This window comes from Crocodylus siamensis, chromosome 1, assembly GCF_052110815.1.
Source record: "Crocodylus siamensis isolate JL-2025a chromosome 1, ASM5211081v1, whole genome shotgun sequence".
NCBI classification, from domain to species: domain Eukaryota; kingdom Metazoa; phylum Chordata; order Crocodylia; family Crocodylidae; genus Crocodylus; species Crocodylus siamensis.
In genome coordinates, this window is record NC_143395.1 from 282,920,669 (window position 1) to 282,934,234 (window position 13,566).

The 13,566-nt window shown below is 38.4% G+C and overlaps 1 long non-coding RNA gene across 1 annotated transcript in view; it reads right to left on the reverse strand.

The window, feature by feature from the left end:
• The window catches only part of LOC149874563 (uncharacterized), a 36,970-nt gene extending 24,013 nt beyond the window's left edge, over window positions 1–12,957 (reverse strand). The window contains exon 1 of the long non-coding RNA XR_016439954.1: window positions 12,889–12,957. This is a non-coding gene — a long non-coding RNA (uncharacterized LOC149874563). The remainder of the gene's footprint in view (window positions 1–12,888) is intronic.
• Between the last annotated feature and the right edge of the window lie 609 nt (window positions 12,958–13,566).

Below are 13,566 nucleotides of genomic sequence, written 5' to 3' on the forward strand. Positions count from 1 at the left end.
GAGTGCATACAGAGGCAGGGACCCAGCCCTTCCCATCCCAGAGACATGCCACCCATAGCCCCATCCTGCTCCCTGCCAGGGCTCTGAAGCAGTGTATTCTAACCCCAAGCCCCATGCACCACCTAGACTGGGCAGCAGCCCCAGCCCTGCCCAACTCCCTCCCTCCATCTGGGGGCCTCAATTCCACCTCCAACTTACCTGCAGGAGCTGCTGTCCAGGCTGCCTGGTGGCCATGTGCACATACATGCATATGGTTCCCCCTGCCTGACAACCCTTCTCCCACTCTCATCAGTCCCTTACAGCCTGGAACACTGCCAGCCTGAGGAGAGCTCTTTGAAAACTGGAAAATCTGCATGTTTCTCTATTAAAATGAAAAGGGCATTTTTCCCCTCAGGAAGAAGGGAAAATCCATGTCTATTTACATTTTTCTGTAGGAAACAGAAAACTTGGATCTGGTAGTCAGTCAGTCAGTGTGTGCCTAAACACTGAACCATGAGATAGCATCCTCAGTGGCCATGTACAATTCCTGTAGTCCACCACTGAACTTAGTCAGTAGGCAGTCACAAACAGTGTGTGACATGGTGTGTATTTTGCCACAGCTACAGTCTGGATTGTTGTGAAGACCCCAACTTTGGAGGCTGGCCATGCACAGACCTTGTCCTGTCTAGGACCTATTCAGGACCACTGACAGCATGGCAGGTCGAAGGTAGATTGTAGGATATATGTGACGAGGAACATTTTGGCGGTAATGTCAACCTCCATTTCTCACACCATAGGGTCTCTGGTATGTGGTTCTGGTGCAGCAGTTGGGACTACAGTCAGTGTCATGATGGTAGATGTCCAGGAGGTGGATTTAGGAGATCACTGTACAGCAGCAGACTTGGATCTTCTCTATTAGCTTGCCAGTTGCAACTTTCCATTTGTTATGAAGGGGTAATTAGCATTGGTAATAAGTATGGTTAAAGGTTACTCAAAGACCTTCCATTTACAGACTAAATTTTAAGAAGTGAGTTGAGTTTCCTTGGACTATATTAATGAGTACACATTTGACAATGTTATAAAAGATTAATTGCTGATAACCAAGTATTAATATACTTAAGGAAAACTTTGACTATGATATTAGGATATTGTGGCATCATGGACCTTTTGGTGTAAATAGATGTAATTATTAGGTGGCTTAAAATTATAAGAATTAAGCTGACAGATGATGGTATTAAGACACAACAGCCCTTCACAGGTCAAAAAAAAAAAAACCCTTAGAAGAATTAGGGATAACTGAAGATAACATGATACAGTTGTATCTGTCTGCTTTACTAACCTTTATTAGGATTTTGTCAGCCCTATAGCAGCCTTCACGGTCCCTCCACAAGGCAACCACTATGATGCTCTCCTCCAAACATCATAGGCACAGCAGGTGATGTGTCTTTTTATAAGATCAGCAGAAACATGTGGCCATCATTTTGTTCTGGACCACCATCACTCAATTTAACTTTTCACACTGACTCAACCACACATCCACTTACTGAAAGACCAGTACTTCAAAAATCATAGAAAGGGTTGGAAGGGACCTCAGGAGGTCATCTAGTCCAACCCCCTGCTCAAAGCAGGACCATCCCCAATTAGATCATCCCAGCCAAAGCTTTGTCTAACTGGGTTTTGAAAACATCCAAGGATGGAGCTTCCACTACATCTCCAGGTTACTCGTTCCAGTGTTTTACTATTCTCCTAGTGAGAAAATTCTAACATCTAACCTAAAGTTCCCTTGCTGCAAGGGGTCTTTATAATTGTGGATGGAACACAGTGAGGTTTGGTGTAATGCCACAGATCAGAAAGGCTATAATAAGAAGAGCTGAGCAGAAAGTGGTGTTTTTGGTCCTGCAAAAAATGTTCAATATATATTTTAAAATCTGAAATATTGGCATCAGTGGGACTAGGTACTTTAACATTTCCCATGAAAAATAGGAGGGCCAATATCATGGTGGCTAGGGCACCCACAGAGGGGAATGACAGACTGGCAAGGCATGGACTAAGTCTCCAGGTGAGTGACCTACCAAGGAACAAGAAAGTTTTGCAAATCTTGTACATTTTCATAAGACAATAAATGTGTTTTTTTTTTCCAATCCAACAACAATTACTATATCCCTGGACCATGACCATGAGATTCATCAGGAAAGTCTTCTCAGATCTAAGTAGTAAATAAACTTCTCACAACATTTTGATTTCAATGAGTAAGCATTTTCTGACAAAATACATTTCATCTTACAATTAACAGTTTGATTTAATTCCAATCAACTTCTGTGTTTCTCTAGTGAGATGGCACGTGGAATATTTCATTCAGTTTTGAGTACCTAAATACTTGAAACACACAGCAAAATTGGACAAAAGTAGTAAGAATGATCAGAGCATGGAAAAATTGGAATCAAATGGGAATAACTTGGCTAAGCAATAAAACAAACAAACATATCTTGGCAAGTAAGGATTTGAAGAGTATAAACACTGGGGATGTAAATTCACCACTCATCCACATTGACCTCAGAGTTACACATTGATTTAAATTAAAGTGCAAGAGAGAGAAGAATCTGGTTCCTAGAACAACAACAAAAACAACAACAATTTTTAAAACCTAATAAACACCAAACAATTATGTAGTGCTGTAAAAGGAAGGAATTCAATAAAACTAATAAAGGAACATTTATGCTGCATTTTCTAAAGTTGAGCTGTAGTTACATTTGCAGCTGGATTTATTGATGATAAGATTGCAGAGTTTTTAAAAAGATGAATTCTGATCATATAGGCAGAGGATTTTTAGTGAGACGTTCCATAGGTTTAAGTTTAAAAACTTAAATGTTTAAGTTTCTGAAGATAAGAAATATTTTCATCAACTTTTGCCATGAATAGCCTGGCCATCTTGATAAGTTTTTGAGTTAAAAAATGCTAATCTTTATCTGTGAAAGAATAACATTCCTATTTGTCCTACAAGTTGAGAGACAGGATTTGCTTCATCCTTCCTGTAAGATTTCATTTGCAGAGACTGGAATGTAAAACCTGGATTTTGGATAAAGTATCACCATGTCTACTCCTGAAAAGCAAGGGCAAAAATATCATATTGGTTGTATGAAGAAATACTAATAATTGAAGAGTCGTTAAGGATTGGAGGTAACATTTGATACTGAATGTCATCTGCCATTATTCCATCACTTAAAAAAAAAATAAAAATCTACACTTCATGTTCTAAAAACTTTTCTTCTGTTAGTTCTGACTTCAACTTAATGTAACTGGCTGATTCAATATTGATAAGAAGTTGGTACGGAGATATACGGTGGGCATTTAGTATATAAATATGAGATTATGTTCACAGATAGAGTTATTTATTCTACAATTAAATTAACCTTTAGGTCAAACAAAGCCCAGAGATTCATCAGATAACCTGCATCTGAACTGCCTGCAGAGTGAGAACAAAACTGATAATCTTCAGGTGTTATTGCTGGTGTATACATACTAAACTTCTATTATTCTGTTGGTGACACACAGAAGGAAGTAATAAGGCTCTGTAGACATTTGGTTCTTATGAAAAAAATACTCAAATCTATAAGAATCACGCCTGAAGAAGTCTTAGACATATACTTAAATTGAACCACATATTGCAACACTAATTTTGATGAAACGATACTCAGTTTAAATGTAACCATTGAAATACTGCACTTTCCCAAATCCAAAACTACCACAGATTTAAGACAAATCTCCCCCACTAATTAGATTTTATACACTGAAAGTTATAAGCCTATTATAATTTTCCACGTATAGAATTTAATCAGTAGAAGGTCATCTTAAATTCATCCCTGCACCCCGCACTACTGTAGTGGGGAAAGCAGTGAGGGGAGGGACCAGACTTCCACACCTCACCTTCCTGCCCCTTGTCCCCATCCCCCTGTACCTTATCCCCGTCACATATTCCCTTGCCCCCACCAACCCCCCGCAACTCCCTGCAGCTTGTCCACACCCCATTTCCAGCCTCCCTAGCCCCTGCTATGCATCGCAGCCTGCTCCCTACCCCTTGCTTCCCCCTGAAGCCTACCTCCATCCAGCCACTGCTTTCACCTACTCCCACAACCTTCTGTCCATCCCTCACCACTTACCATCTGCTGCAGCTCTGCTCCGTCTGAAGCACTCAGCAGCAGCCACATCTCTGGCCCAGCCCCAGTCAAACCCAGCCCAAGAGGAGCAGTGGTAGTTCATGGCCAAGTCAAGTTGAGGCTAGAGAGACCCAGCTGGAGCACAAGGTAAGGCGGGAGGGGCAGTCACAGGCATCGGGCACAGGTTCCCTGCCACCCCATGGTCTCCCCTCTGCTTCCTGCAGCCATGTTCCCCCTCCCCCTGCCAAATAAATTAAACTAATCTCAGTCATCATCTTGCATTTAAGTAAATATGGTAAGCATCTGAATAATGAGGACTTTTTTTACATCTGCGTTCCGTGGTACTACAGGAAGGAGCATAATTAAATCTCATTAAAAAGGTACCACATTCTACTGCACTTAGTTATGTTAAGTAGTACCTTCTCCATGGCTTGTGTTATAATTTGTTATACATTGCTAAGTTTTATTTTCCACTCACTTTTTGTCTGCATACAAAATGTTCAGTTTTAAATGGTGGAAAAGTTCTTCTAGAAATGACTCGGAGCACAGACATTCAGTCTATAACTGCCCCATCTTCCCTTCTTTCCCTCTCCCAAGATAGCCAGCTGCTTCCTGCCTGCTTTTCAATCTCAAGTTCTCAGTGCAAGGAGCAGGCAGGGGTCTGTGCTGCTCCCTGTGCTCAGTTCTTGGTGCCAGGCAGCTGAAAGGAGGAAGCACCGCACCTAAGCATTTTGCCAGCTTCTCACAGTGGAAACTCTGGAGTAAGAAAAATTACGTATGGAGCAGCTGGTGATCATCTTCCCTCCCCATGCCTTCTCTAGACTGGGATGACCTCTGTTCCATTCCCCCTGGCCCTCAGGGGGAGTGTGCAAACCCAGGAGAAAATCTCTCAGTTTCTACCTCAGTGTTGTTGGATTATTTTTCTCCTGGAATAGGGATTTTTGAATGGGGATGTTCAGATGTTTGAACATCTGAACATTTTTGTTTTCTACTGGGAGAATGGCAATTCTCCCCATGGGTGACTGGTGCTTCCCAGGTCTTGGGGAGGCACCAGATTGGCTACTGGGGGACACCCTGTCAGTGATTGCTTGGCGTTTGCAGGGGGTGCACACGCACCTGTGTGCACCCTCTATGCATTGCCAATGATTCTACCAGTAGAACCTTAATGTCCATATTTGGCCTTACTCTGTACATACCAGCTCCTGAAGTAAGACAATGCAACTGCCTTAGGCTGGTTGTCCCAGGTTGACTTACTGACATGTGCCGAGTGCTGCTATTATAAAGCAGCTACGTCACATAATTTCAGGAGCTGTGGGAAGAGAACGGATGAGGAAGTGTTTCACAGCGGCCCTTCCAGATGCAGTGGAGGGATGATGTAGACACCCCATATTTCCACCGTCAGTTGTTGACTGTGCTATTTATAAGAAAATGTTCAATTTTATTTAAAAAAAAACAAAACTATAGATAAAAATGACTTAATAGAAAAAGTTATAAAATTCCCATTGTTCCAAATTGTAATTTTTAAAACTATTTAAACAAGCTTCACTTAGAGATCTGAGGGGCAGGACTTTTTAAAATAAAAAACCCTTCATTGTTGGCCTTGCTGGTTCCAATCAATGACATCAAAATGCAAAGCATTTCCAAAAATCTAAATAAGGTCCAAAATAACATTCTAATTTGTACAATTCAAATTACAGAATGCATTGGCAGTAGCATAACTAAGGGTGGCCAAAAGGGGCACTAGCCCTATGTGCTAATTTAAGCAAGGTGCCAAAATCATTTGCTACCCACCTAGAGTCCATGCCCCAGCATCAAAAGCATTCCCACAGCGTTGCTCTTGCAACAGCAGCTGATGGTGCATGGACACAATACTGTTGCGACCGTTGCTGCTGCTTTAAGGGCAAAAGCTGGAGTTAGAGCACGTAGTGGTGGAACAGCAACAGCAGCCAGGGAATAGGTACAATTCCTGCACTCCTGCCCCCAGCTGTCAGAACTGCACTCTCCATAACTGCTTTCCCACAGGGTTTGCCTAGGGCACAAACTGCTTCCTTCACATTACTGTTAATTGGATACAAAAGTAAACTAGTCGGAAATAATTAAATAGAATTTTTTTAAGTATCAATTCCTACAGCAATGTTTTCTGAAGATATTCCAATTTTAACATCTACTTTCCAAAAAAAAAAAAAAAAAAAGTTCTGAAATTTTGAAGTTCTGAAACAAAATAGAGATGTTCCACTAAAGCTGACATTGAATACTCTGTTATCATAATTCTTATTTCATTTTAAAATGCACAAAATGATTAAATAAAACTGAAATATGTTTCTTGTCCTCAAAGTTTTATAAATTGTTTAGTATGACATTTTATTCAAGAGAGAAAAAGAAAGAGAGAAGTTAGACACATAGATGTACGACCATTCTAAATATTCACTAGCTTACTTGATGAATGATATTTCTGGGTAGACAGTACTGATTCAGCATTAGATTTTTACAGCTTGAACAGTTTAGTACTGCAAATGCCAAAGTCAAAATTATTGCAGAACTAAATTTAGATACTTTGTCAATAGGATCAGAAAGTAGGACACATCATCAGCATTACACATTAGGCATAATAACTTTGAAATCTATAATGACCTGATGTCACCAACTCCCCGCCCCCCCAAAACAACATCACAGAACCCATGTATTTCATTATGAAATAAAGGAACGCTAACTTGTCAAAGATATTGTGGCAAAATATTAAGAAAAACTAAAGTGTTCAAATGCCTGGACTTACCCTACCAGTATCTTAGCTTGTCCATCAATACCTGTCCTAGGTTTTTATTCCTTCAAAGTGTTAAGACATTCACAGGTACTCATCCAGTGCTTTGGGTGCTTATCATTTAAGATACAAGATTACAATTCTAACACGAGCAAAGTACAATCTATCAACATATTGACCTCAGCTAGGGAAAAGTGGGAACTATATGGGGTTGGTTCTAATTTAAATGTTTCCACTGAACTTAACTGCATGCAAAATGAGAGAGAGAACATTTGCTTAATATAATATTTAGTCTTCAGTTAAACAAAATTATAACAAAAAGAGGGAATATAGCAAATTAAGACCATGCTATAGTAAGGAATAATTCAGGGGCAATGTGTGATGATTCAAGGTTAAGCAAGTGAATCCAGTACATAGATTTAAATTGATTTTGTTAGTCATTTGAGATTGCATCTCGGTCAAAAAACAGGTCAGTAGAAATTCAATAAAATTATCCTAGCATTTACAAATATAGAGGGCTCTTATTTCTTTAGTGCTACCCTTTTTCCACTAAGTAGCAATGCTACCCCATTTACTCATAGAAAATGAAGGTTGGAAGGGACTTCAGGAGGTCATCTAGTCCAACACCCTGCTCGGAGCAAGACTATTCCACCTAGATCATCCCAGCCAAGGCTTTGTCTACCCAGGTCTTAACCTCCAACCATCCTTGGAGGTCTTTTCCACAATCTCTCTGGGTAACCTGTTCCATTGTTTTACTACCTTCCTAGTGAGAACATTCTTCCTAATATCCAACCTCAACTTCCCTCACTGCAGCTTGAGACTGTTGCTCCTTTTTCTGTCATCCGCCACCACTGAGAACAGTCTAGGTCCGTCCTCTTTCAAATCCCCTTTCAGGTAGTCGAAGGCTGCTATTAAATCCCCTCCCAGTCTTCTCTTCCCTAGAAGAAATAACCCTAGTTCCTTCAGCCTCTCTTAAGAAAGTCATGTGCCCCAGTCCCCCTGCCTCACCATTTCATTGCTCTCCACTGGACTCTCCAACTTGTCCACATCCTTTCTAGAGTGGGGGACCCAAAAAAATGAACACAGTACTGCAGATGTGGCCTGACCAGTGCTCACTACAGGAGATTTATTACTTCTCTTGCCCTGCTGGCAACACTCCTACCAATGCATATACATACAAACATATATAAACATCCATAAATGCCAAGTGTGTGTGTGTAGTAAAATGAGCTGAACAGGGTCCGAGGTGTACAGAACTGCTTTGTATGGAAGGAGGATGGGGGCTTTTATTCTGCATGGTTCTGAAGTGTTGTGACCAATTTCACCAAAAATGAGTGGTTCTTTCATTATGATGTCCTTATGATAACGCTAATTGTCATCTATCGAAAACAGAAGATACGCTTAAAGTGTTATCTGTGTGTTTTAGCCAGCAAAGTCCAAAGCATCTCACATCCACTTTAAAAGGTTCCATATGGAGATGTTTAGGAGAGATATCTAGATGGAATGAGATAGAGAGATGGAGAATATAGATCTGTTATTTCTTTGCCACAGATGCTGTGAAGGGATGTGGCTATCCCATCATAATAATCAGAGGAAATGAGCTGTTTGAGAAAGTTTTAATGTATCCATCCTAGGGCAATTCTTGGATTCTTCTAACATATTCAAATACTGTCAAATTAAAAGTTATCTGGGTCCACCTGATGTTACATGATCTACCTCCCTTCTGAGAGGGAATATAGGTGTATAAAGTTTTAAAAATCAACCTCAAATCAACCTCAAAATATTTTAAGCTAATAAGCAAGTCTTTAAAATGATAAAATAATTAATTTCATTTGAAAAGAATCTCAGCAATGATAGGCTGCTAAATTGACAGCATATTTTCGAAATCAACATAGCTATGAAGTATACAATGATACTACTTGGTTCCCTATAAATGTATAGAATTTTTTTATCAATAGTAATACCAAGCAACAATGACACTATTGCTAATATATCCATGCACTCATTTAAGTAATTTCATTTATTTGATGTCTGACTTGTGTTTTATGCATCATGACAAGAACCTGCTCTTCCTGCTTGTATAGCAACAAGAAATTCAACAAGCAAAATGGAAAGACTGCCATCTTGTGTCTGAGCTATCATTAAATGTTTACAAAATGTCTGGAATGGAGAACATTTTTTCCACACAATTCTCTACTACTCAGAAAGGTAATTTGCAAGCAATTTTAACTTGCAGTGTAACAAAGATGCATATATATTTAGAATATTGATCATTAAAAATGATGTAAGCATCATATCTGAAAACTGTCCTTAAGACAGTTACAGATACAAGGATGTAGTATAATCTTTTTGACAGGAGAATTGTATAGTAATTTGGATGGATTTGTAAGCTCTGGATCTAGTTACAGGATTTCCCTCTTCCCTTTAAAGTTGTACATATATTTTTCCCCCCCAAATGAGCCCCATCCATCTTATAGAGTTATATTATAGACCAGGGCTCAGTTTCACAAGTTGCTCAACCAAGTGCCTATCTCATTAATGTCAATGGGACTATTCATATCTCAGATAGTCTTAAGCACCTTGCCAAATTAGGACACTACATAGTTTAGGGTGGCAAAATATTAGGAACACACAACACTGAGACTGTTGAGAGACAAAACAAATATAATATCTGAAAAATAGAAATGACAAAATAGTTTATGTTTAGATATACTAATCTGTAAGAACAACTTGCCATCGAGTTCCAAGAATACCTTCTAGCTGACTTAGTTTAGTTTAAATTTATCCAGGACTGTTTGGGCAATGATTTTTGCTGATGTGAGAATTTTCCAAGAGGCAAACAAAAGTATTCCATTAAAAATCCATTTTTCCATTTAAAAAAATTAAGATTTTATGCATCCTAATTCTATCCATTACTACCTAGCATATGATAGAGAGAGGACTAAGAAGTGCTGGACACACAGTGGCTTGCTGACACTGATGTAAAGTTATTTCCTCCTCCAAAATGCAAATAAAAACTGTCTCTATATGTTTGCGTTAAAAATAAAGTCTGAAGAATATATAAGGCATCTTTAACTGATGCAGACATCACTACGGAAACGTCCAGAGAGTCAGAAACAATAGAACTAAGTGGTATGAACTCTCTCATACATCTCAAAAATGCTACTAAATTATTGCTAAGTGTTAAAGATCAATGTCAATCTTGACAACTTCTTCATTTGTTCTGTAGGAAAAGAGGAGAGGAATCAGTTCTGCAAATTAACAGCTACACACCTCATTTTGGTGCTGTGTTTGGGAGAGACCATTTATTTCTTTACCCCAATCATAAAGGAGCAAAGTCAAAAGTGCCCCCTTATAAGGGAAAAGCCTCTAATACTCATTGGATCTCAGAGAATAAAAATTACCTATTTTGAGTATCTGCACAATCTACAGTAAACTACATTTTACAGTGACTGGCAAGAGTTGGCATTTTTGTTGTTTTTACATAGATAACATGGACGGGGTTTAGAAGAGTACCACGACCATTTTCCTTCTTTTCCCACTCTGACACCTGGGTGGACAAAGTACATCACAAATGCAAGGCAAAGGCAAAAAACAGAACTTCTGGGAAGTTTAAAATTAAACAAGTACATTTGTCATAATGAAAACACTAATATTTACTGAGATAGTGCCAGGCACTATATATGTAGACAAAGGTCTTACTGGTATTTTGACATATTCCATGCTATTGTGAAGACACAGTCACTGGTAGACATGAATCTAAAATAAATCAACTTTATCAGACCTATAATTTCCTCATTTCACTGCCATGAGGTTTCTTCTTGTGGAAAGATAAGGGTCCTAAATAACTATTTGCGAAGCCCTGACAAAGTTTCAGAATCTTGAAAGCTACATGTTGACCACAGGGAAATTTTACATGCTTACTTGAAAAGCTTGATAAGTAAATATAAGAACCCAAAATGCTTGGGACATTGCTGGGCCTTAACAATATTCTGCTGCTCATCACTATTCAAATTAAATATAGCCTACAAGAAAGCTAGTTTTCAGTTATCGCAGTGAAGTGTAATGCAAATACTGCTATGCCTCTCAAAGAATTCATGAAAATGAGATAAGAAATTTTCATCTTCACTCTGGATGTCGCCAGTTATTTCTTAAAATCGGCATTAAATGTCATCTTTTAATACTAATTCTATTTTATGCATATATAGAATTCATTTGGCTCATTACATTAGTTTTCCATGTAAAAGAAAACACACACATATATAAAATAGTAATTAGAGTGCTGTCTAAGTTATACTAAGATGAAGCTGCCTTTTTCATTACAACTACATCCTAACATTACAGAGTGCATGCAGACGTAATACTTAGATCTAAATGCTGAATCATACAGATATTCAGCTAGCTTAGGCCAAGCAAAAAACGAAGAAGTGAACTAAATTAAATTGGAAATGGGTTAGCTTGATCTAACAAACTTCTGTAGATGTTATTAGTGCAGCCCCAGGATACTGTTGATACCATACAGTAACTACATTGTTGTAATTAATATTCTAAAACCTCATCCACTCTGAAGGACTTACGTTTAATATAGTTGACCAACATTTAGCATGGTTGAAGGATGTTTGAGATAGTTATTAAAGAACGGCCCAAATCTTGAAGTAATGATGAATTTAGCCTATCTATTCGCAATCACGTAATTATTGGTATTATACTTTATCCTATAAAATTGTGCACATCTACCAAAACGTCTGCTCTATCAATTGCAGTCTTCATTACCATATTAACTAGAACATTATTTGTCCATGTTAGTGATATTTTTCTCAGCTATCTTTAGGGTTTTTTTATTTAAAAAAATTAAATTATGTAGAAAAATCAAAGTTTTCATTTAATACAATGGGTAGTTTTGAATTGGCCAATATTTAATTAGTAGAAAAGCCTTCAGTATTTTGGAAGGGAAAGGAAGATTCATAATAGATGTTTTTGTTTATATGAGGAGGCTAAAATTATTCTTTGATTTCTTGCTATGCTATAATAATTGTACTAGTAGGCTCAACACCTGTACACCTTTATCAAACTTTTGAGAGACAATCTTGTTAGCCTAATGTTAGGCAGAAGGCAGAGTAGAATTGCATCCCATAGACTAGCTTAACCAAACATACATAAGCTTTGATGAGCAGCAGCTCATTTTGATGAGAAGGTACCCAATGCTAATTGTTAATTATGAGCAATTCTTCCGTTTCAGCATTTTCACTGGTTCAGAATCAAATCTATTCCTCATCAGTTGCTGTAATATGCATCGAGGATCACTGTGTGATAGTTTTACCTCAAAATCCAAAATTATTCAGGTTGTTTGTATTTTGGCGGGTTAAAAAGTTCTTGGGCCATAAGGCTCTGCCATTCATTCTCAGAAGCAAGATCCCATTTCTGAGAATAGACATTAAGGATCTCCCTTGTTCCCACTCAGAATCATTTTGTAACAATTACTTCTACTTTTCACACATCGTATTTAAACCGCTCTTCCAGGCAGTACACCCAACTGTATAAAACAACTATTTCATTAGTTTCTTTCCTGTCTTTGGATGTGGGGATTTAGGGACCAATAGCCTGAAACATGAGTTTTTGCTTCTCATGGATCCAATAAATAAACAAAATTAAAAGAGATGGCTATAGCTGGCCTCTCTCTGTATTAACAAAGAACTGGAGTGGAGTTTCTCTCGCTAAGCCTGCCCTTGATTACACAATATCCCAATCCCATTCCTAATGGAGATGATAAAAGAGTCGGTAGCTGGATTTCTTCAGAAACAATGAAGAAAAGGGTCGAGTGGCAAGGGAAAGAACCTTCAATTCTCCACTGGAACAGAAAAACAGGAGGCGTGGGCTACTTGGTCCTAACATGAAGTTGCTGAAACAGGGAATTGCTGTTAAAGGAAACAGGGTGTTGCAGACCACTGGATCCCACCAAAAAAAGCACTAAAAGCTCAGAGGAAGTGGTATACTTACCCAGAAGCATGACAGCTCATTTCTCAATTGGCTGAAGCTGCCGCAAAGCACATAGCACGCATGTATGGGCAGCTACAGTGATTGAAACTATATATCTTGACAATTCGTTGGCTGAGAAGAAGCCACACCTTTGGCTAAAATACACACATGGGACATTTATTTGTCATAGCATCCCTGACAAGTGAAATTTCCCTTTAGGCTATAAATAAAGAACAGCTGTGAAAACCCAGACAAGTTATTAACAGCAAGTATGGGCTAAGACTAAAATGAAAAACAGCTATTCTGAAATGGAAGTCTCAAGGCTTTAAATAATACTAGAAACAATTTAATGAAGTTCTTTATACCAATTGTGCTTTTCTAAAAGCGGGAAGTGGATCTTATGGTGGTAGTGTTGGCTCCAGAATTGAAGCTTTGTACATTTTTCTTGAGAATAATTTAATACCATTGAAAGAAGATACAAGAAAAAGCAAGGCATGCTGCTATTTTACATCTGTGATAAGCCAACTCTCAAACTGGATCATATATAGTACTTTGAAGTATGCTTCTGTTTCAAGTATGGTGCAGCACATGTTCTGTGCTAAAATAAGAGTGAAAAAAAACCCAACAAGTTGAGACAGACGTCTGTCACTGAAGTAGTCAGGATTATTGCTGTCATCATTACAGTGATTTCAATTTGAT